Source organism: Falco punctatus (assembly GCF_963210335.1).
Source record: "Falco punctatus genome assembly, chromosome: 4".
Classification (NCBI taxonomy): Eukaryota; Metazoa; Chordata; class Aves; order Falconiformes; family Falconidae; genus Falco; species Falco punctatus.
Genome location: NC_137583.1, coordinates 89,132,732 through 89,156,771, shown reverse-complemented (window position 1 = coordinate 89,156,771; position 24,040 = coordinate 89,132,732). Strand labels below are relative to the sequence as shown.

The 24,040-nt window shown below is 45.3% G+C and overlaps 1 protein-coding gene across 12 annotated transcripts in view; it reads left to right on the top strand.

Annotated features, from left to right (window-relative positions):
• The window catches only part of TNS3 (tensin 3), a 282,694-nt gene that overhangs the window by 235,073 nt on the left and 23,581 nt on the right, over window positions 1-24,040 (top strand). The window lies entirely within an intron of this gene.

The window sequence follows — 24,040 nt, the reverse complement described above, 5'->3', positions numbered from 1 at the left end:
TAAGACAAGCTTGAGCAGTCTGTAAATTGGCTAGTTTTACAAATAGCCACCAAAAAGCAGGCTCCAGATAGAGCTGTATTTTGGTTCTCAGGGTAACACAATAGCCGTTGTATGTCCTGCAGGAGAGTCCCACGCATCAGCCAAGGAACAGAAGCACTATTTGTAGGCCATTTTGAAGCTTATAAAGGCTCTCTTGTCTTAGACTGCATACAACTACTTGAATTCCCTTTGTATATGGAAGGAACAAAGAAACCATCGGGAGCTCTTTGCGAGAGGACTGAACTCTGGCTGACCATGGCAGCCACTCTCCCCCTCGGGCTGGACGCAAGGACTTGCCCCATCTTCAGCTCTGGCCAGGGCATAAACGGAGCTTTGCAGAGGACCTGACTTCACAGACAGGCGCTGTCTTGCAGCAGAAGGCAGGGGTCCTTGGAACAAGGGAAGATTGTCTGTAATCCTTTATCCATGTACTGGCAAAGAGAAGACATGGTGCCCTGATTTTCCATCTTTTCTGACCAGCCTGAGTAAACTTGCGTAGGTCAAGCAGCACGTACGGCGGGATGACACCACTGCTGTTGTGTGAGGGATCGCAGAGCCTTCAAGCCTGCATAAGGGCTTGTCTTTTCATACCCACCGTGGGGCTCAGCCTAGATACCACACTCCATGGGCAAGCTTGTGTTGTGTACGAGTTGCATCTTTTCTAAATGTTGTAAGAAGGTTGTCTTTTCTCCTCGTGCTGTCATGGAACTCTTCAAGATCAGACAGTGGCGTTATTTCCATGGTGTTTCTCCTGCAGGCTCTGTTTTTATGTGGCGGGCACATTGTAGTCCTACATCCCCCCCCCCCCTGACTAACAGGCTGACTCTGTTACAGCTCCCAGGAAGGGCAATGAGTGTTTCATAAGTCTCTCCAAAGGCAAAAGGACAGCCTAACAGATAGTCTCATTACTGCATAATTCTATTACTGATCATAATTTTATACTGTTGTAATTGCGTATTTGTTCCAGGATTGTAATTTTTTCCAGTCACTGAGTTGCAAGGGAAATGAAACATACTGCTTAATTGTACGATAAAAATAGTCAAGGTTCTGAACTGAAAATGCTTTCTGTGTATCGGGAGGGTTAGTAGTGTAGAGAATAAAAGGGATACTGATTTGTGAGACTGAAAAATTACCAGTGTATGATGTGCAAAAATTTTCTCCACAGTATGAGAAATTTTCATACAATATTTATTTATACCTGCCTTTCTCTTCTCCCCTTAACTCTTTGTATAAGGTATACATATCCAAAGCAAGAGATAGGTATGGACATTTTCCAGGCATCTCAGGGTATTTGCTTAGAACATCAGTGCATCCACTTTGGTCAATGGTTATCACAAGCTCTGTCCTCCTGGAAACAAGGGGGCATTTTGGTTTTTGCTGCTGTTGTGATTTTGGGTCTGAGTTGTTTTGCGGTTGCTTTGTTTTTCTTTTGTTAGTTTTGTGGTTTTTTGTTTGCTTGTTTTAAACTTTGGCACTATAAATAAGCAATAAAAATATACAAATAGAGACCAGAAATGTATGATGTTTACTACAAGGCACCTAGATATGGCTTGTGTTATGTTTTTCATAGTCTTGAAACTGACTTTCACACGTTCATCTTGTGGCTAAAGGCACTGCTCGTCTCTACAATATTTTATGATGAAACAGATAGTGTTTCTTAGTTATGAGAAAACACACAATTTACTAGTGTGTATGAAGCCTCAGTAATGGGCTTCAGGCACGAGTAGAACAGGGCTCAGTTCTACTGTTGGGAGTTGACTGATGTGAACTTAGTCAGGCTTCCAGAAGGAGCATGTGGAATGCGGTAGAACAGAGCCCTAAATGTTCGGAGGCCACTTCTTGGCCATTGTAAACACTGAACTCAATATAATGTGCCAGGCTTTTTCTTTCTGGGTTACTGTTATTGACACATTCAGCTCAGTAAAACTCACCTTTATATACAAACTTTTTACTGCACAGAATTTGGAAATGACAGGATGTATTTTCAGGTTGTTACTGTCACAGACCTCGTTCCCTTTTGCGCCACTGATAACAAAACAGTTCTTAACATTCCTTTAAAATACAAATGTGGAAAATTTGTATCTTGTCTGGCCAGCAGAGAAAGAAGCAACGCTTGCTATCAGCGATTTCGGTCTGGTAATCCAAATTCACAGCACAGGTAATAATGTTCCATCTTGCGTGCCGAATAGATTAACGGTTCAATTTAATTTTCATCAATCCGAATGGTGGAAAGTATGTTGTAACAGAAGAACCAAACTGAAACTGAAAATACATTGAAATACTTGTAGATTATGCCTGATTTTAGTGAGAGATGCCAACCAAAATACTTGCAGTTTAAGTGTCTACCACTGAGCTGTTTGTTAATCAGCTTTAATTGAGCTCCCCCGCTCAGTTTGGCTAAGATTTTCAAGAGAGGTATTCTCCCAGTGCACATGGATTAACTTACGAAAGCTTTATTCTCTGGCTTAGAAATAAGAATGAAATTATTTCAAGATTAATCTATTTAGCTAGCTAAATGTCGACCATTTTTCTTTATAGCCATGTTACATATTTCTACATAAAATTTCACAAAATCCGTATATATTTTAGCCACTCATTAAAAACTCGAACATGCTATTGATTCAAAGGAGTAAAGAATACAAATATACATACCTGAATATAAAAAGCTAGGGAGTGCCAAGTCCATGGAAGCTGGTATGTGATGAAGAAGCAGTGGTTTTGCTGATATCTTTGGCTGATATGTTGAAGCTGGTAAAAGATGCCATTCTTGTTACTGAGTTTTCGTAAGAAAGCTCATTGTCTATAGTATACCCTGTCTTGCATTGGTTTTGGATATTGTAGTCTGGCAAAATATTCCAGAACATGAATATATTTTGATTTGTAGCCAATGTCATATCTGATGACAGAATCAAATTTTTTTTTAATCCGGTGCTTATGGCAAGACAAAGGTATTTCATGGTAAAATGTTCCTAAGGCCCCATGAGCTAAATTTCTGCAAGGGGCACAGTTTGGTGTGACCTACAGGTTGAGCACGAGACAAATTCACGTGCTACAGATGGGCATGGAAAATATGTTGACTTCAGGAACTAGCAGAACACATGTTCTAGTGCACATGCAATTCTGTGTGCATCTGCTCTGTAATTCTGTGGGATCTAAAAAAAAAAAAAAAAAAAAAGGATGGTTAGGTGCTTTAGCTGTTACATTGAAGAGATGTTCAGTGAAGTTAGTCACTGTCTCCTTTTCTTCCCACATTCACTTTTGGAGCAGGATTTCCATCTGGGTGGAAACACTGCGACTGCTGATCAGGGTGAGCTTTAAGCTGTGTCCCGCCCCGTTAAAACTGCATTGGAGAATGAATCACTTACTGATTTGAAAAAACTTCTGGTTTATGCCGTGTGTTTCACCTCCTCTGAAAGTATTCATGTTGATCTTTTTTTTTCTTGGTTTTACTGGATGACTTTTCATTCTGTGCGGGGAAAGTGCTGACTGATAAGGAAATACAAGAATTGAGCCTGTCCCTCTAAAAAGGGGAAGGTAACAGCCCTCTCCGAGGCCAGTTAGCGCTGTCTGCATTATCCGCTTGAACCAAGACACTGCTGAACAGTTAGTGTGGAGCCTTCTGCATAAAATACCAGACGTGAATTAACTTTTCTCACAGGAGAATGAGTGGTGAGGACCCTAAATGTAGAAACGACTCATTTTATCCTCAAGTCAGATGTTGAACTATGTTAAAAGAATGGTAGATCTTGCGAAGAAAATGCTGTCCTGTAGGAATTCATGTGCAATAAAGTTTTTAGCTCTGGACATTAAAGTCTCTTATATGTTACAAGTCTTCCATCAATGGTAGCTCAACAGATCCGACTGCTCCTCGATCCCACACTAACACCATTAAAGCAATTAATTGCTGGTAGGTTCTCCTTCAAGAAGACTCACCCTGTAGACTTCATCCCCTTATTTTGGGGCACCTCACTTTGATCCAGGCTGTCTACTCTTCGTCTGGACTTGACTCACTTTTTAAAACACTGTGAACTTAAAATGAGATGACTGCCTTTGTTCGAAAGAGTTATTAACTGAGAAAGCCTGGAACGAGCAGCAACACCTTTGTGCTTTGCCTTACGGTCCACTGGAAGCTCCTCGCTGCGTATCTTGGCAGTTGACGGCCACACAATATTAAGGCTTTGATTCTGTTTTCAAAGCCCACATTGCAGGGGCTCCTGAGCTCTCCAAAGCCTGCCTGGCCATCAGTAGCCTTGAGTGCCCGACGTGGCGGGGCTGTACTGCAGCGATGGAAGCGCCTGCCACCAAAGTAAGGCTTCATATTTAGGACAGATGCTTTTTAACAGGTGGCCCACAAGCGTAGAATTTACTCACAGTGTATGACAGAATGACCTCAAACCTTGTGGCACTTTCAACAAATTATAAAGCACACTGCGTCTGTGTGGTTTTCCTGCATAACAAAACATTTGAAGGGGAAAACCCCCCAAAATATAAGAGAAAATTGCAGGGGTAGGTCCTGAGCTTTGTGCATTTTGTCTTAACACATTTATGTTATGAAATGCTTCAGTGGTGACTGCAAAATAAACATGAGATGGACCAGTGAACTCTTGTAATTGGAAATAGCTGTTAGAAATATGTGGGCAATTTGAGAATTTAGCAACGTTTCAAAATGACACAAAAAAGCTTGTGACGTGTTAATCTGTGTTTGCTGTGCACTGTCAGCGTTCACAACTGAAGCACACAAATAAGCTACTAATAGATGTACTAAATGTACTGATGAGTTACAGTAACAACTTGGATAAAATAAGTGGCCCCCTGCTTTTCTGACATTTCAGAAAGCAAAAAAATCAGTATGCTAGGGAATGCAGAGTCACTTGGTTCATTCTGAGAAGTGGAGATGTTTATCAAGTGATGGGTACCAAGTTTTTGGAGTATCACTTTCAGTATATTCCTGTTCTCGGCAAAAATGAAGTTTTGCTTAAGATACTTGCTGTCATAGTAAATTGCACCCAGTTTGTATGGTGAGTGCTCGCTTGTGTGCTTTCTCCCTTTTTCTCTCTGTTCAACATTTCGCAAAAACAATTGTGTGTTCTGGGAGATGCTCATTGATAGTTTCCTCTGTACATAGATGAAATGGTGCTTCATTTTGTTGTATTTGTTGAACCACATAGGTATTTAACCCAACAGACGCTTACAATAAACAATTAACAATTCTTATATAAGTATTGGATTTAACATTAACCCTTATTGTCTGCACATGGCTTACTTATTTTCAAAAAGCCTTGAAAAATCACACAAATCCTTTAATAGCCTTTGGAACCGTCAGTTTGCTTTTGTTTCATTTTGCCTTCTGCCCTCTTCCACCATGCCCTGCTCTGAAAACCTGATACATGAGTTTTCTCTTGTATGTGTATACTTTTTTCCCAAGTGACTTTAGGATTCCTGAGGGGCTGCAGGTATGCTGAATTTCTTCCCCTCCATTCCCAGGAGGTTTGGCACCAACTTAGTACTTGGAGAGAATTCCTGGAGAGGAGAAAACCTCGGCGTGCGTGTGTGTCTGTCTCTGTCTCTGTGTGTGTGTGTGTGTGTGTGTGTTGGGGGAGAAACAGCAGGAAGGAAGCTGGGGAGGAGTGGAGTTGCTGTGGCTGGCGCTGGGGGATGTGATGAAGGTATGTTAAGAAGAACTAGTAAAGAAAGCAGGATAGATTCTTGGATTTTGGGTTGGTTGTTGGTTTTTTTTTTTTCCCCAGTCCTTCATCAAACACTGTGTTAAAAGCACAAACTCTAAACAGTGTGTAAATAAAATGAAGTCTGACAAGTACTGCATCTATAGCATTTAATGAAAAGCAATGTGAAGCAATCTTGAGTATTTCAGGCGCACTGCTAGTTTGTGCCCACAGTTGTCACTGGTTTTTCTGAATATTCTCAGCTTGTGTCAGTGCTCTCACACTGTTTCGAGGATTTGTCCAGAGAGCTTCAAGAATAAAGTAAATGAAAATGAAATTATTTGTTGGGAGGTTATAAAACAACCATGAAGATAAGGTAATGCTGTAGGTGAGATGTTCTGGATCTGTGGGATAGTCGTTGGGATCCTTGAATTGATCTGTGTACCAGATAAACTCTGGGAAATAAAAATTATAATAGAAAGATTATATGGACTTCTTTCTGAGAAGATGAAATTGTACCATGCAAGTTTTATCACTTTCAAAAAGCCTGAAAAACTTTGTGAATTCTTATTAATCTTTTATTATATTCAGATTTTTGTTTACATTGTTTTTTCTTTGAAGGTAAGTAGGGAACAAGTTTAATGAAATTGAGAAGAGGGTTAAGGGAACATTCATTCAGATGTCTTTAATTACTGGAGCCAAGCTGAGCTTTCATTTGCATACATTTACCCACCAGTATCAGAAAGTTGAATCCTATAAATGACCCTAAAGTTTATATTGTGTTAATTTTTTTTTAAATGTTTTAATGCAAAAATTGGTATAAATGATGTCAAAAAACTGAAAAGGTTTGTTTTTCCTGAGCACTCAAGGACCCCTCTGAATGGAGCATAGAGAACAGATGCAGCTCCTAGTTTCCTAAGGTGGGTTGCATTAGATTATAGCTTCATTCCACACTTGGTCACAGCGAAATGTTAGCCAAAAATTAGCAAAATACTTATTGTTCTGGAGAACAGTGGGAGTATTTTAAAAATAACTTGAGAATACACATCAGTTGTGGCTTGCTTTTTTCATTGTTGTTATTTCAATGCTTTCATATCAGGTCAAAAGAGAGTCTATTATTCATACCTTTCAGTTCAGGGCTTCTAAAGGGTCCCTGCTGGTTGTAATTTTCTGCAGACTGATTTGTTGCCTAGTTGAAAGATGACATACTCAGAGCCTTGATAAAACCTCTAGGCTATGCATAACATATACATAAACTGCCCATTTTCATGGAAGCTGGGACCTGTGTAAGTAAGAGGGACCTCATACTGCACACGTCCCTTCAAGTTATGAGGTCAAGCTCCAACATCGTATGAAACAGCAAAGTATAATGTTAAAGAAAATGTTTCTGCTGTGCTTAGATCTCATTTCTTTTACCTTGCCATTTATTTCTGTCTGAGTAGCAGCCTAGCAATTTGAAAACTCTGCCTGCCTGTGTTCAATTGCTACAAATATTCTGGCAATGAATTTATTATAAAGGATGTTTGAAAAAGAAGACAAAGTTTAAGAAAACAAAACAAGGAATGCTGAATATGTTCAAAATATGTCCTCTGTATGCAGTATTGGTTCTAGAAATTTCATTGCAATTTTTGCTCTGTCAGGGAGCACACTAGCCAGTCTGTTTGGATCATTGCTAAGCACCAGAGTCAGCTCACCACATAGATGCACTGTGAGACTCGTAAAAACCTGCCTGTCAAAGAACTGTTTCCAGGTGTCACTCAGGAAATTAATGCATTTTGGAAACTTGTTGAGCTAGTCTGAGAGGAGAAGCAGGTCAGGGTAAAAGGCCCAGGGGTCGCTGGGAGAGAGTACCAGAGCAAGGGAGTGTTAGCACTGACGGTCCCATCTCCGGCACTTTACAGGCTGAGGAATCCTCCTGTCCTCCTCCTGCCCATGCTGAGGGCTGTTCAGTTCAGCATTGCAGCCAGCAAAGTAAATATTGTGACTTTAGTGCAGTGACATTACGTGTGACCTCTCAGGTCTTGCCAGGTCTGCACAGTCACGCTGTTAAAGCCAGTGGCATTTGTAAGCACGATTCTCTTCTCCATTTTGCACCAGCTGAACCTGGGTGTTTTGTAAATCACATTTAGCAGGAGGAAGAGCTTTTTCCATGTGAATTTAATAGCCACTGAGAGTACCCATATGTTACGGGAGAGGTCCAAGGTCATCTCCCTCTCCTGTGTGATTATCAGCAGGGCTTGAGCCGGGCTTTCCTATGCAAGTTTGAAAACTGTGGTGCTTTTGAGCCAAATTTCTTTTTTTTTTGCTTAGTTCATACACGTTACTATGTGATAGAAGTTGGAATCATGGGTAGAGCAGGCTTCTCACAGGAGGAAAACTTGTACGCAGATCTGAAGCCTGATTTGGAGGAAGTCTCGTGAACAGGGTGCAGGGTAACAGGCGAGCTCTGTTAGAATACTGCAGGTCTGTAGGTGTGAAACTTCTGTAAAAATACTCCTCTGGTCTGGAATTGTCATGTTAGCATAAAGCACCCCTTGTGTGGTGTTTGTAACCTAGCCTTAGGTGACCAAATGAAGGTGATTCTTCCTAAGCTTGCATTTCCCATCCATTCCATGGCAAATCCAGGCTAGTGCCCCGAGGCTGTGCATTCTGTCTGGCAGCAGCACATCTGCAAGTGCCACTCTGTAGCTCCAGCCTCACTGCAGCTCCAGTCCCAAGGCTTTCTTTCTTGAGAGAAAGCAGTAGCACTACGTTGTATTTATTTATTTAAGGGGGTTTTATATTGACCTGCCAAGATAACTGATTGTATTTGGAATATATGCCTTGTAGCTGGAAAGATGATGGCATTTCCAATGGTGCTGAACACAGTTTTTTGTTATTTTCACTGCTTATCCATGAGAGCTTATAATTTCTAAAATTCAGGCAATAAACAGTGTAATTCTGAGCTTGTAAATGAGAAAAAAAATTATTTATACAATCAAATGATTACACAGGAGAACCTGTGTTTTTATAAACCTTCAGTGTTGTAACTTTCAATCATGGTCCAATAGCAGATGTGCCTCTTCAGTTAAACTTGAAATACACCCTGGTAATACGCTGGGAGGGCGTTGATTTTGGTTGTTTTTTTTTCTTTTTTTTTCCCCCTCTTTAAGAACCAGTGAAAAACTGATTACTTGAGAGTTTCTGAAGCACTAAGTTTTAGAGAGTTTGGTTTCTATTTTTCCCTTTCAGTGGGGGAAAAAAAAGTCATGCGTTTCCCCACATGAATCTGCTGTTTGGCCAAATAACTATGCATGTATTCATTGAAGTGTATATGAGTAATATGTTGCATATGTATTAAAAAGAGAACCTGAAGCTGAGAAGCAGTCTTAGTGTGCGTAAGACTAATTGTTGTTTGTTCTGAAGATGGAACAGGTAGGCCAGTGGCAGAACGTCATTGGCAGTTGAACAGAAGCACCGGACTGGGTGAGCAGCCTGGCAGGTGGGGGCTGTTCTTGCATGTACCTGTTGATGCTAGTTAGCAGTGCACGTGGGCAGCATGCATTTTTGAGATGCTACTCGTCTTTTTGTCTGGAAAACCTTAAATTACCAAAAATTCATGGGAACAACTACTTCCCTTGCTATGGTTACATGAAACAACCTTAATGCCTGTGATGTGACAGGGTAATCCATGTAGTCTGATGGAAGGCTGATGGAGAAGAAAGCTCCAAAAAACTGAAGTACAGCTGGGAGCACAGCTTTTCAAAACTTAAAGTCTTAAAATGATCCTGGGTTTGGGTGCCTGGGTGTCTGCTGCATCCACAAGTCAAAGATGTCCTGTAATTTCAGAATTATGGACCTGCCGATGATGAGTAAGGACGTAGAGGAGATAGGTATTCAGTCCCACTGTGGTGTTTACAGTCCAAAGGCCATATTGGTCTGTGGTTTTCTTTCAACATGCTGTTCTCCCCTCTGTTAATTCTCTTCATGTTTATTCCTTCTTTCAGAAAAACAGAAAACTAAAATTAGTCTTGTGTTTTTCTAAACCTGTGTTGGGCATGTTCTCTCATGAAGCCATTCGTATTCAGGCACCTAGTAGAGAAAATCTCAAACACACCGTCACTTGAGGTTGACTCTCACATTGTTGTCACGCGTGGGGGAAGCAGGGCGCTGTATGCCATGCCTTTGTGGATTGTGGGGTTTGCTGAATTTGCTCCTGAGGGCCTCGGCTAGGCACCCTCCCACAGGGTTTGCTGTTGGAGGAGGATGCATGCTATGATTCAAGCCCTGCATTTTAAGCTACTTTGATGAGACATCATGTGATGGTTCTACTGAAAGTGGGAATCTTGTGCACTTGGTCTAGGAGAGCTGCACACAGGTCTGGCAATGTGAGGGAATACGACCACCCAGGCGGGGATGGAGGATCTGGTCCTTGCCTCTGTGCCATGCCTGGCACAGCCATGAAACCCATTCTCCTTCCCAGATAACAGACCTTCTCTTTGGGGGTGGCATTAGCTCACAAATTGCATTCACCTAACCCCAACCAGCTCCTCACCTGAGGCATCCAACACCCCCCTCCCCTTCCTAACTTCTTACTCCTGGATTTTGCTATGCAGGAACATTTCAGTCTAGCCCTTTATATCTCCTGGCTTTATAGTTTCAGGTTTTTGTAGTTTTATTTTATTTTCCTTCCCTGGATCTCATCTCAGCTGGTTGAAACTTTGAGCTTGTGACAGAACTGACAAAAGGCAAGTTTTTCTGTCAAGCACCTTTTGTTTTGTCATTACAAGTGTTGGTGGCAGAGAGATGTCATGGCGAACGGCCCCCTGAGTAAAATCGAACCTGATTGTTAGAAAGCTTCAGGGAGGAAATAACAACTCTCTTAACAAAGGGTGAATCTGATAAAGCGTTGACAAACCTCTCAAGTATATCGAAGATTTTTGTTGCCTGGTTTCTGCTTGCATTACATTCATACGTTATTTTGGAAATGAGCCCTTTCCCGTGGAACCCAGCCTGCCCGTGGTACTGCAGACCTGTGTTCAGTGTTGCACTCGTTGGCCTCTTCACATTTAGCAGGCATCAGTGGCCGAACAAGGAAGCTCTCAGCACTTGGAAGTCAGGAAGGAAACAGGACATCCAAAGCTTTCCTGTGATTACAGTGCTTTTTATACCAAGCCAGGAGCGCTTTCTGTGCCGAGCAATTTTCTCTAATAACTGTTGTTTATAGGCATTTGAAGACCGGGTTCGACTGCATGTGTCTCTGCCAGGAAGCACCCAAAGCAAAGGGAAAGTGTGACTGTGCAGTAAACGCACGGGAGCCCGCGGTGGCAGCGCTGGCTGTCGCGCCGCGGGGCCGGGCTGTCCCCTGGGCTCACCGGAGGGCCGCGGTGCATCGCGGCGGGGGCGCTCTGGGCGCAGCCGCTGTGGAACGGCTCGGTGGGAGCAGCGGCTATGGCGAGAACCGGTGGCAGGAGCGAATATTGTTATTGAGGAATAGTATGATTTAGTTTAGCTTTTGTTCTGTGGAGAAAGCGAAATTCTGGTCCGTTTGCCAGTCCTCCGCTCGGTGTAGCTGAGCGCTACCGGACGCGTTCCGGACTGCGGCAGTTTGCCGCTGGGACTCTGACAGTCTGACAGGAAAGAGTTAAACGGGCCCGTTGGTTTCTGGCCGCATCGAGCCATTTCCTGCAGCCACCGGCGGGGAGAGCCCGGTGCCCTGGGGCGCGGGGGACGGTCTGAGGGGAGAGCGCGCTGCGCGCCCCGGCGGCTCCGCTCGCCTTGCCGAGCCGCGCTGAGCGGGGCCGGGGCGGGGCCGGAGCGGCTCACACGTGGGGGAAGGAGCCGGGGAGCGAGTCAGCCCCGGCCCGGAGCGCTGCGCCCGCGGGGCCGCTGGGCTTTTGGCCACGGTGCAGAAATCGCTTCAGTCACCTCTTGGTTCGGTGTCCTGGAAGGCGCCGGCAGAAACGGCGCTGCGTCTGCTTCAAACCCAAACAACCCCAAAGAAACAAAACCCCCTAAAATCCTCTAACAAAACACTCACCCCCCCAAAAAAAAACCCCACAACAAAGCAAACCAAAAAATACCAAAAGAACAAAGCAAAAAAACAAAACCCCAAACAAACAAACAAATAAACAAAACTGAAAACAAACAAAAAACCAAGAAAGAACAAAAATGAAAGCAAACAAAAACTCAAGAAAAAACGTAAATGAAAGCAAAAAAAAACACCACGAAAAAAGCAAAGAAAACCAAACCAAACAAAAAAAGCAAAAGAAGCCCCAGAAAGCACAAAACAAAAAAAAAACAAACCCACAAAAAAAACCTACAAAAAAGCCCCCCAAAAAACACAGCAAGAAAACCCAAACCCAAAACAAAACAAAAACAAACAAAAAAATCCCACCCCAAACCACAAAGAACTTCCCACCCAAACAAACAAAAAAAAAACCCCACAACAAAAATCGCCACCCCAGCGCTGCGGCTGCCGCGCTGGAGACGAGTGGCAGGCGCCGGGCGGGGGCGGGGCCGGGGCAGGGGCTGCGGCTGCAGGGGGAGGCGGGGCTGCGGGGAGGGCGGGGCCGGGACTGCGAGGGGAGGCGGGGCTTCGGGGGGGCTGGGGCTGCGAGTGGGCGGGGCTGGGGCTGCGGGGGGCTGTGCGGCGGGAGGGCCGGTGCCGAGCCCCGGGGCGGCCCGCGGGGCTGCTGGGCTTCCGTGCGCGGCGCCCGGAGCCAACAAAGATTTCTCTCAGGCCGCGCTGCAGGAGCGAGGTGCCCGTATGGCTTCCGTAGGTAGGCGTCCATAGGTAGGCTCCCGGAGGCCTGCGCGCCCGCTCGCGCTGTTTTTTCGGTTTTTTTTTTGTGCGTTTTCTGTAATTGTTTCGCGGATCTTGCGCTTGAGTGGCTGCGCGCCGTTTGCGCGCGTCCGGCTGCGCGGCGAGGAGCGGGGAAGGCGAGGGCGGGGCGATGCCGGGCGGGCGCCTGTGCCGGCCCGCGGCTGCCCGCTGTTGGTACTTTTTGCGGTCGGCGCCGGGGCGGCGGGGGCAGCGGGCCGGCGGGACAGCGGGGCCGGGGCAGGCCCGGTTCCGCCGAGGGGGAGCCGCGGCTTTCGGCGGGTGGTGCCGCGGGCTGTGCCGGGGCTGCTGCGCTCTCCTCCCGCGAGGAGCTGTGGGGGATGCGAGGCAGGCGTCACACCTCCTTCCCAAAGCGTGACAAACAGACTTCGTCAAACACTCGGCCTTCCCTGAGGGAGGAATATCGCGTCGTTTCCCTGCTTGCTCACTGGTGAGCCGAGCGGTGGCTGCGGCCCTGGTGCCGGAGAGCGGCTCCCGTCCGGTCACCTATTCTCGCTTTCTTACTTCAGATCTGAATTTTGCACCAAAATCGGGCGCAGGCAGGCGCAGCCGGGGCAGGGCGCAGTGCGCAGCCCGGTGCCGGCAGCGGGTGCTGGTCTGGGAGCCACAGCCCGAAGCAGGGACCCGCCGGGTCATGATTCCCAAGAGACAGATGAAGAACACGCCGTAGCTGCGCTCCGCAGGCTGGCTGCGTGATGCTGAACAACGCTGAAGATAAACGGAGCTGCGTTTGGGTTTACCTGGTTTAATTCCAGGTGGTTAAGAGCAAAGCTCCGTGCCTGGCCTGGCAGTAGCAGCGGTGCCGCTCGCAGCCACAGCGCCAGTCTGGCACGAGGGTCACGTTTGGGCGGGGGGTCTGGCAGTTGGAGGGCCAGACCGAAGTGAGGTGGAAGTGAGATTGGTCAGTGGCAGCCCAAGCACTGCCTTGGTGGCTTCCAGCCCTCCTGCATGCCGGCAGCTGGGCCTCCCCGCCACCCTGCCGGCACCTGGGAACTGAGCTGAGGCAGGGCAAGAGAGCTCAGGCTGCTCTGCTCACTCTGGGAAAAGTAGATGGGATCATACCATGACGTTGGAGATTTCACTTGGGAGTCCTGAGTGCTTGCTGTCCATGACTGCTGGAACGTCAGCCCCGGGCTCAGTGCTGCCTTCGTTTGCTCAGGATTTGCTCCAGCTTGCCCCCCTTGCCCCCGTGGCTTTGGCTTTGCAGTGGAACTGTCAGGAGACGTGAGTTGCATTTTCCAGTTTGGGACAGGCAACTTGGACCTGCATCTCCCATGCTCAAGCAGTTGCAATACCAAGCAGCGTGAAGGGCGGACGTTCCGTCCTCTTTTTGAGAGAGAAAATTTCCTTTCTCCAAAGGTGCTTGGTGTTTCAGGGCATTCTGCCTGAAAAAGTATTACCGTTCATTTTGAAGGTACTAATTTACACACTTCTGATTCCCAGTGGCTTTTTTCCCCCCTCTAAAACTATTGCAGTTTAGTTTATAACTTGGTGAAAATTGTTGTATTCAGCAGTGGGAATATATGAAATTCCAGGATGAGATAAACCACAATAAAAATGGAATTGGTTGTCTCTAAAGCCACTTAACTAATTTGTTGTGAAAACCTGGTTGTGGGCATGTTAATAATTAGATTATAATTGTTTTGTTGGATTTGGTTTTGTTCATCACTGAATGATCTGCTGTACTGAAAGACTGAACAGTAGTGCTCTTGTTGATGCGTTACAGACCGACAGTGGCTCTCTTCTAAAAGAATGTTTTAATAAATGTTACATTTTATGTTTGCATGTGACCCGGATGGCTTGAGGAGATGCCTCCGCAGCTGATTTGCATTCCTAAGACAGCAAAGCTATGCTTAAAGTCAATAGCAGAGCATCTGCAAGATCTTTTAAAATACATGAGAAGACATGTGCAACTCATTGCTCCAATCCCTGGGGAAGTTTCTTTGTTGTTTTTTTCCCTGGTATTATTTGGGAAAATAAAACAAATCGGTATAAGGAAGCCCTTCAGAAAGGCGTGATAAGGATTTTACTGCTTTGAAGATGCTGTATTGCAAATCCTATTCAGCAAATATGACTTAGTTGTGTTTTGGTCGTTTTGAATGAGTGTGTGATACCAGGCATCTGTGAAATGGCGTAAGGCTCAGTCAGTGGGACGGGTATTTCCTCAGTAGAAAAGAAGCCAGATAGTAAGATCTTCAGGGCAGGGGCTGTGGATGGAGGAAAGTGTGGTCTTGTAAATCATCCTTTTGATGCTTATCCCTGTGCAGACGGGGGCAGAGGGTAAGTGCAATTAATTCCCTGATCCTAGGGTTGCCTGGGGATAAGCTGACCCCTGGCATAGCTTCAGAGGCTGCATTTGTTTTTAACTGGCAGGAGCCTCTGTGGGCTGTTACAGGAGCTAGAAGTTGCCGGAACACAGCAATGTCCCAGTGTGCGCCCACTCTTGTCATGCATCTTGCCAGCAGGAATCTCCCATGGGAACGGTGGAGCGCCTGCCTTGCACACCCAGTGCTTTGCTGGGGAGGGCTGCTGTGCCTGGGGTGTTTCCTCAAGGGGCTACATGGATCATTTACAGCCCTATTTAGGCATAAGGCAAGAAAATTTTTTATTTTTTTAAATCCTAAATACATTTGAGAGGTTCCCAAAACACAGCAAATGCTTTCTGAATGCACACAGTAACCACATGAAGTTAGAAACCTTCAGTACTGCAGTGCAGTTGACTGTTATTTGCTAGCAGTTTGGGTTCTGACTATTGAATGTGTTATTTCTTCTACCAAATAAACACCTCTGAGAAGTGCTTTACCACCTCTTCAGATCCGTCGTTTTATTTCCCGGCTCCTCAGCCACCAGGTTGTTGTGTTTTCTGGAAGAGCCAAGCACGTTATGCATACTCTACCAAGACCCTTCCTGGTGTTCTGTAATGAAGCCGCTGAAGCTGACCTTCCTAGGTCAGTGTGAGGATGCTAGAGTCATCGTCCTCACAGCTTCTCCAGCTTCAGCCCGACTACGTGGTTACTTGCAAAGAGAGCTGATCCACTGAAACAGGCATTAGCAGAATCTCTGAGCAATAGGAATTTTGTCCTTTTCTTCACAAGCGTGAAAAAAAAACTGTTACACCTGTTCACTGTTGGTGGGATGGCGGGTGCCCCGTGTTGATGGTACATGATTTTGGCTTATGACACGGTTCTCTTTCTGAAAGAAGGTAGGCAGTTGTGGAGAAGAGTTTGTGGATGTGCATAAAACAGCAGATTCCAGGCCAACAGGTAAACTGCCTGTTCCATCTATAGAAAGAAAACCTAACAAAAAAATGCCAAAATTAAACCCCCCTCTTTTTACCCCTTAGCTGCATGCCCTTTTTTCTGTCAGTGTGTTAGACTAGTGGTCACCCAAGTGGGATGTATGCACCCCAGGTGGTGCACAGGATAGTCCATTGACATGTGGGAAGAAACCATTATAACTTAAATACACATGTATGGGGGACACGTGTTCAAAAATTTCTTACTGATGGGCTATGCAACGAAGAAAGTTTAGAGGTTGCTGTCTTAGACGCTTCTGTGTGATGAAATTAGTGTTAGCATGGAAAGATGGAAATGGTGTTTGGGAAGCAGCTCTGGGGGTGTGCAGCCCAGCCTGTGACTCAGGACTGTGACAAGTAATGGACCTTGCTCTGCCTGCGTTGGGAAGCCCCCTCCTGATGGAGGTTCCACCACAGCCCTGGTTAACCTCTTTGTATTGCACTGCCTGCAGTGACGAGGCTCTTTTTGATTTCTAGTGAGAAATGTCTGGTAAGGTTTCAGTGTGGTTCAGTGAAGCAGAATCATTTGTATGGACATAAACCATTATTTTAAGTTCTCATATTTTCTTAAGAAAATTTTCTTACGAATTGGTAATACCCAGTTGAGGGAGGAAGAGTTAACCTGAGCAAAACAGGGTCTTTAGTTGGCATACCTTCGTTTTGCTGTTTAAAGTGAAGTAAAAAGCAAAATCATGAAAAGAAGATAAAGACTGTGTTAGTAAAACTGTGTTAGTATTTTAGGATTATTTATTTTTGCTAAATAAATTAGAGTTCTGAAGAAATGCTGGGAAAAGCAGAGCTTCCGTTGCTGTAACGAAAGCCAGTAAAAATAGCTGGCTAATCTTAGAGTATAAAATCCTATTTATTTATAAAATATACTTGTAAATAAATTGGTGCAGATTTTCATGCTTCCTCAGAGCTCTGTGGCAGTGGAGACTTCATACAGCTGGGTGACTGCGGGGGGGGGGGGGGGGGCGAATGACAGGGTGCTGGTTTAGCATTGGGTTGCTGCAGGGTTTTTTTTGGGAGATTGCTGGAATGACAGCAAGCAAACGATGATGGTTGTTGTCTCCATCTACAAGCTGTCACTTGGAATACCTGTTTTCTAAAATATCTTACAAGAAATGTGAAAAGCTTGAAGCAATTAATTTTTTTTTTGAGGACAGTGCACAGGAAGGTGTTTTTTTTTTGCTGCCTGGTGGTGTTAGGGGTTTTGCTTTCAGTGTGTATGGCTTGGGTCAGCTTACCTGTGTTTTAACTCTTCTCAGCCAAAAGGAACAGCAATACAATGAATGGACTGTTGTTCTCAGAGCTCTTTGAGAAATTAAGGAATAGTGGTGCAGGCTGGCTAGCAGCAACAGTTTGGGGGAATTTAGCCCTGAGTGCGAGGTGGAATGACTTGCGCTGGAAAGGCTAGCATCTGCTGTGCAAGAGAGAATAAAATTACCCCCTTCCCTGGCAGCTGAGATGAAAAAAAGCCAAGACCTTAAGCATCTTTCATTGGTTTCCACATATTCTATGGAAGGGAACAGCGGGACCAAAGGTGATGGGTTTCATGGAAGGGCGTCACTTGGTTGGCTGTATTTTTGTGAATTTGAAAGCCAAATACAGCAAGTATAAAAGGTCAAAGTTTCAGTAAAGTCAGTAGTTTGCAGACTGATGAAAACGAGAGAGGGTTTTGGCATGATCTCAGTCTCTCTTACTAATTTTGGCACCTTAGTGTTTGGAAGAGCAGAAGAGCGAGTGTGGGGGAAGCCGGCTTCGCCATGAGAACCTCGCAGTGCTGATGGGCTTGGAGAGGTGTTGGTTTGTGAAGCGTTCAAGCAAGCCGCCTGGCTGTCTCCATTCTCCCCACGCAGGGGTCTGAGTCCTGGCCTGCCCAGCCAGCTCTGTGGAGGTTGCTAAGGAGCTCCTTAGCTTCGCCAGTGCTAATTCTGTTGTTGGCACTCTGTCAGCTGCTGGAGGGACTCTCTTTCCAGCAAGCCAAATCCTTTTGTCATGAATTCGCTGTTTCCAGGGTTTCTGGCTCTACATAGTAGCAGAAGCCTGGGCTGCTCTGTGCTTGCTCTGTGCCGTGGGAATGGTGCACACCTTCGCACTTCATCCGGTCCCGTTGGCTGCTGCTAGATGCTGCACACCAGTACCTCTCTTCCACTGAAGCTCTCTTCCTTGCTCCAGTTTTTTCTTAGAAATTGTGGTTTCCCAACTAATCTGTCAACATTTCCATTGCTGAAATATTGGCAAAATGTCTTAGAAGAACTAAAATTGTGCCAGCTTAGTGTCATTAGCTGTGTACTTTGCTTGTCACTGGTTTTGCTTTCATTGATTGTTCCCCTGATAAAGCTTTCCTCACTTTTTGCCTTTTGTAGATTTTAAGATATGGAAAGAAACATACCTAAACAAACCTCTCTCATAAAATGTGCATAAGATCTTAATCTGGTACTTTCTGTCTTATTGATACACTTCAAGCCATGGAGCCATCCACTGTGTCTCTAGATAGGTTGTTCTAATGCGTAATACTGAAGGCTAGAGTTTTCTTCGGTCCTTGCTCTGCATTTCCTTGTACATGTAATGTCTCAGCTCTGAGTTGAGCCTAAATCTTCTGCAAGACCTGCAGGTCAGTGGCGGAGTAACTTGCTTAATGACTAATGAAATTTAATACTGGAAAAGGGAAGTGGCCATCTTTTGACCCTTGGTCTCCCAGATAATATAAAGTTGTATCAGCAAAGACTATTGTCCTAGAAACTTCTACAGTTCCCTAGGTGTGGGAGGGAGAGATGAACAACTCGGGGCTGTGGTGGAGTTCACGTTGGCAGCAATGGACACTCCAGATGGTGGCTGGAGCCAGCCGGATGCCAAGCTGCAAAGTGCCGTGGAGTTTCTGGTGGATGCTGTGGAGTACTGCGTGCCTTTCTACAGAGACGTTTCAAAGGGAGGAAGGTCTTGAGAGTGCTTGTCTGGTAGGACGGGTGCAAGGGGAGCTCTGGGAGAATGAGAAGTATCAAGTCCTTAGTGGAGTGCAACCATCCAAAACAAATAAAATACTTCCGTGGTGTATGGAAGATACCGAATGCTCATTCATTACATTCCCAGGTGCCTTCAGTTCTCTCTTTGTAGATGAGTTTGTCAGGAAATCTGTGTAAAGGAATGGGCTCATCAGCTGTTGGTGTGAACAGCGAGAGGTGAAGCAGAGGGACCCCTGAATGAGAGTGTTGGGTCGAGGGGTGTTTCACAGCCACTATTCTTGCAGGTCTTTCGTTAGGCTGTTTTTTTTCATCATTGCTGAAGCCGTCAAAGGATGGATCAAGGAACAGACTAAAATGTAAAAGTATTGCACAAAGCTTCTGATCCTTCTGCTGCTCTTTAGGGCTGGCCGTGGCTTGGTTACTTTGGGTTACTTTAGAGCAGGATGCTTTTCTGGGTCCATCCAGCTTTTAGGCTGCCTTGAGATAGTTTTGGGGGTGCTCAGCTGAGGGCTGTGGGAGCGGGACGGTGACTGAGAGCTCCCTTTCCCCAAAAGATGTAACTGAGGGTCTGGACAGGACTTCTCAAGCTTGTGCAGGGCAGGTTAGCTATCACCTCGCAAAAAGGACTGCAAAGATGGAAATGTATGAGAAGCTGCTAAAATGTAAGGTATGATAGTGGCACAGCTGCTCCTTTCATTTCCCTGCCATCATTGTTGGACCGTTGTCTCCAAACAGTGGATTGTTTTTCAGGGTTCCTTTTTGGCTTTAACAGATTTAGTGGATTAGAATACAGGTTAATCTATAACATCTTCCTTTGTGTGGCTGTGTCCTGGACACATCCAGGAGCTTCTGCTTACATCTGAAAGAAGCTTGCAACTCTTACAAGTATTTGTCCTTTTGCTGCCAAGTGGGACAGCAGAAGAGTGAACTGGGTATTTTTCTGCCTTGCATGTGGGCACAGTAATGTTTGGGGTTTTTTCTAAATGTCACTTTTCAGTAGTGTGTTGAGCAAAGTCCATTTCCTCTGTTAGCTTCTGCCTGTGAAGCTGATGATCAGTGATAGTAAATGTAGATCTGCAGGTCTGACCTGGATGTGTGAAGAGACATGAATGTGAGTGACCCTGGTTTTGTTAGGGAGCTGCGCTTGTTACGTTGTCAGTGCTCTTACAGACACAATGGTGTAGATGTCGGAGGGGCCGCAGCACATCACATCACGCAGCACTGATGCTTCCCAGCAAACGTGCCCGGGGGGGTTTGTACCATGCCTACAAAAATCCTGTAGAAGCTGTGAGATTGCACTGAACTAATGATTCTGTGCGATAAAGGGTTAACAGCTGACCCGTGAGTGTGGGCTCTGCATCAGACAATAGAGAGGACATAGCTGAAATATTCAGCAAGCTTGTTTTTAATTGAAATATAAACAAAGCTGCTTTCATGGGAAGTGCCCTTCAGATATACTTGTTTCCAGCCTGGGAAGAGTTGTAGAGAGTTTGTGTTCTTTCTGCAGGTTACCTGCCTGGCTGCCAACATCTTTTCACTCTTAGTTCAGTATTTACACCTGTGAAAATTGGGTGTAAAAAGAAATGCTGTATCTGTGAGCATGGCCAGCGGTCCTTCTCCAGGCAGCGTTTGGTGCTTTAAAGGTGACAGCATAGTCCGAGGCCTGAAATGGGCAAGGATCATGGCTTGGTCCATTTCTTCAAGCAAGTGCTGTTACTGGTGGGAGAAGGAGAACTGACTGGTGTGTAAAAGCTTTAAATCAGCTCTTATGTGTGTAGCTGAGATCCCATTAGAGTGGGAGAAGAATCTTTCTGGGAGGAGTGCCACTCCCCTTCCAGCCCCCAGGTTCTTGCTAACTGGAGTCCGGTGACTCCTCTATATAGAGTCAGTATCAGGGGAAGCAGGCACAGAGGCACAAAACCAAGCAAGCATATGGAGTTAAGTTTGTGGTTGTCATTCCTGTGCCTGCAGGGAGCACGTTAATCTCTCACATACAGCAGCAGCCATCTCAGCCTGTGGTATCATTGGGAAGCACCTGCAGGTTGATGTGCACAAGTGAGATGTCTGTTGCACTTGGGATATTTTGTCATACAGATGCTACTCTCGGTAGATTCATCTGCTTCTAGCCTGGTGAAGGCTGTGTGTCTGGGGGGTGCTCTGGTAATCTTTAGAGGTACAACATCAGTTTGACCAACCCACCTTCAACTCATCAGCTTTTTCTCAGTAAATCAAGGTAATACTACTATATTGAATATTGAAATAATTGCTCAAGGCTTGACATCAGTCTTTGTAACGCTTAGGTAAGCAGTCAATATTTGCTTGAACAGCACCACTGGCTTCAGTAGGAATATGGCTTTATGCAGCCAGCTTGTTCTTGACTGTGTTTGCACCAGTATGAGAATGACTGCAATAAATCTGATCTGTTACATACATATCAGATTTCAGATTTCTCAAGCTCTTCCACACTGCACATGTTTCTGCAGTATTTCCTTCAAGTTCTTTTATGACTGGGGTGGCTGCCATTAAAAGTAATGGGGATAGTTAAAACACAGTCTTGCAGTTTTCTAGAAGTGTTTCCCTCATCCAGTTAGGTGTTTGCTCTGTGCAGTATGTGTGCTATGTGAGGAATTCAGATGGTTTTCAGTCAGGGCAGGGCACTGATTTGCAGATTTTCTTATCTCAGGCATTTCTTTTAAGTACCTTGCACCCTCCTCATCCAAATAACAACAGAGCTAGACTCTGCCCTGAGTTGAAGAGATTTATTTAGACTTGTTTCAGTGACACTCAACAGGAGGAGTAGGGAAGCTTCCTCCTTTTTACATTAGAAAGATTTCCATATGGAAAAGATGCATCAACGTGATCCTAACTCTTTGTAGGACTGGAATTGTTCTGGAACTTTCTTGTGCTTTTTTTTTTCCCACAACCTTCTGAAGTACATCTACTCAGGAGACAGTAACTAGAGATTGTTTCATCTGTGACCGTCTTACTGGGTTGCAGTCCTGCAAGTGTTGAGGTCAGTGGAACTGTTTGGGTGTCCAAAGCGGGTCAGGGGCGCCGGCATGTGCCCTGTGGCCACTGAGAATGGTGCCCTTGAACCTGGGCATATGTGAATCGTTTTAGACTATACCAGAATAATTAAATGTAATCCTCATTAGAGCTTGACTGGTTATTAAAATGTACCTGTAAAGAAGGGGATTAAAACTGTTCCTGTGTAAAGCTCTTCAGTAATATCATCAACATTATTCCTCACCCAAACGCATCCGTTTGAACTATATCCCATACTACTTATGTCCAGTATAGTTAAGCTGAACATAGGTCAGACCTGAATCAATGTAGAAACCATCTGCTGCTATTTGCAAGCTATTAGAAAAGTTTACAGTTGCTTTACTTCTTTCTCTGTGCCTTGGTGTGATCCCAAATCTGGGTTCCACCCCAGATCCACTGATGCCATTGATCGCAAGCCCGCCTGAGCTGGGTGCTAGGTGGTAAATCCACACCCCTCTTAGCACACGGGGAAACTTCTCATACACTTTGAACAGTTGTTTACCATTACCTTTAGACACACTGAATTCTCACCGGTTCTTAGAAGCCTCATCTCCATTGAACGGTACTTTTTTTCATTTAAAGGTATTTTTTTCACCTTGCATGTTCTGTGGGGAGGGGGCTTTGTTAGTAGGGGGCTCTCTTTGCTGGAGAGTGGGTCTTTTAGTGTGCTAATTAGGATAGTTCACACAGAGTTCAGGTAATTTTCTGTTTGTCTCATAACCTTAGGTTGTCTATTCCTTCTCCCAAGGCCATGTTTTGTTAACTTTTTGTAAGGATTTAGCTAACATCCTCTGGTTTTCAAATTCTTTCTTGTTTTTCCCTATAAATATTTACTTTTATTTTACCCCCTCTTTTTTTAAAAGTAAATAATTCTTGTATCAGTGTGAACAAAGTCACACTTGAAATCTGTAGCTGCACTGGTAAACTAAAGCCCGTGCTGCTCAGCTGCCTTTCAGCCCCAGGTCTGTCCTTTTCTCCTCATGTGAGCAGAAGAGTGAGAGAAGACAGGCTCACTCATCTTCCTTCCCTCCCATCGGGTTTTTATTCACAGTGGTAACATCCCCCTGAGCCTTCTCTTCTCCAGGCTGAACAGTCCCAGCGCTCTCAGCCCCTGCTTCTAGGAAAGATGCTCCGGTCCCAGTGATACTCTAGGCATCTTCATGGCCTTGTGCTGGCCTTGCTTAAGCGAGTCCATGTATCTCCTGTACTGGGGAGACCAGGAATGGGCACGGAGCTCCCTATGTGGCCTCACTAGTGCTAAGCGGAGAGGAAGGCTCATCTCCCTTGATCTGCTCGTAACATTCATTCTGATGCAGCCTGGGATACTGTTGACTGCCTTTGACATGAGGGTGCGTTGCTGGCTCATGGGCAGCTTGCTGTTCCCCAGGACCCCCAGGTCCTTGTCTACAGAGTTGTCTTCCAGCCAGTCAGTGCCTGGAATGACTCCTTCCCAGGTGCAGGAGTTTGCATTTCCCCTTGTTGAACTTCTTGAGGTTCCTCTTGGTGCATTTCTCCCACTTCTAAATGGCAGCACCATCATCTAGTTTAGCACTCGCTCCTCAGTTTTCTGCAAACATGCTGATGAAACTTTATCCCATGATCCAGGTTGCTAATGAAGGTGTTGAACAGTATTGGCCCCAGTACCAGCCGCTGGGCTATAATGCTGGTGACATGCGTCTTAGTGGGCTTGGTGCAGCTCATCACAAGCCTCATTTCAGCCAGTTTTGTGTCCACCTCTCTGTTTGCTTATCTAACCCATGCTTTGTCAGCTTGTTTATGAGGATGTTACGGGAGATCATGGTAAAAGCCTTACTAAAGTCAAGATAAGCAACATCCACTGCTCTTCCCTTAGCCACCAAGCTAGTCGGTTCACTGAAGAAGGCTATCAGGGCAGATATGTGTGATTTCCCCTTTGTAAATCCATGCTGACAATGCTCAGTCATCTTCATGTGTTTGGAAATGCTTTCCAGGGTTAGTTGCTCCATCGCCTTCCCAGAGACTGAGGTTGGGCTAGGCAAGCCAGCAGGTCCCCAAATCACACTTAATGTTTTTTTGAAGGTAGGGGTGATGCTTGCAGCTTCCCAGTCTTCAGCCATCTCTCCCAGTCACTGTGACCTTTTAAAGATTATCAAGAGGGGCCTGGCAGTGGTATCAGCCAGCTCCCTAGGCTCTTGTGGGTGCAACCTGTCAAGCCCCAATGGACTTACAT